The sequence below is a fragment of the Ranitomeya imitator genome, chromosome 3 (genome assembly GCF_032444005.1).
Source record: "Ranitomeya imitator isolate aRanImi1 chromosome 3, aRanImi1.pri, whole genome shotgun sequence".
Taxonomy (NCBI): Eukaryota; Metazoa; Chordata; class Amphibia; order Anura; family Dendrobatidae; genus Ranitomeya; species Ranitomeya imitator.
The window spans coordinates 439,003,728-439,003,945 of NC_091284.1; the positions used below are offsets into that span (position 1 = coordinate 439,003,728).

The 218-nt window shown below is 48.6% G+C and overlaps 1 non-coding gene across 1 annotated transcript; it reads left to right on the top strand.

The window, feature by feature from the left end:
* On the top strand, positions 1-218 carry LOC138673331 (small nucleolar RNA U3). Its single transcript, XR_011319968.1, has one exon. It is a non-coding gene; the product is annotated as a small nucleolar RNA U3 (small nucleolar RNA).

Sequence of the window (218 nt, forward strand, 5' to 3'; positions counted from 1 at the left end):
AAGACTATACTTTCAGGGATCATTTCTATAGTGTGTAACTTGAGAAATGTGCTCTAAAGTGTCCAAACTTCCCAACCACGAGGAGGAGCTGTAGTGATCTCTCCTGAGCGTGAAGTGAGCTCTCAGTTCTGCTTCATTGCAGGGGCTGATTGCTGGTGATGATCGTTCTCCTTCTCTGTTACAGGGAGGGCGGAGGGGGAGATCACAAGCTGAGTGGT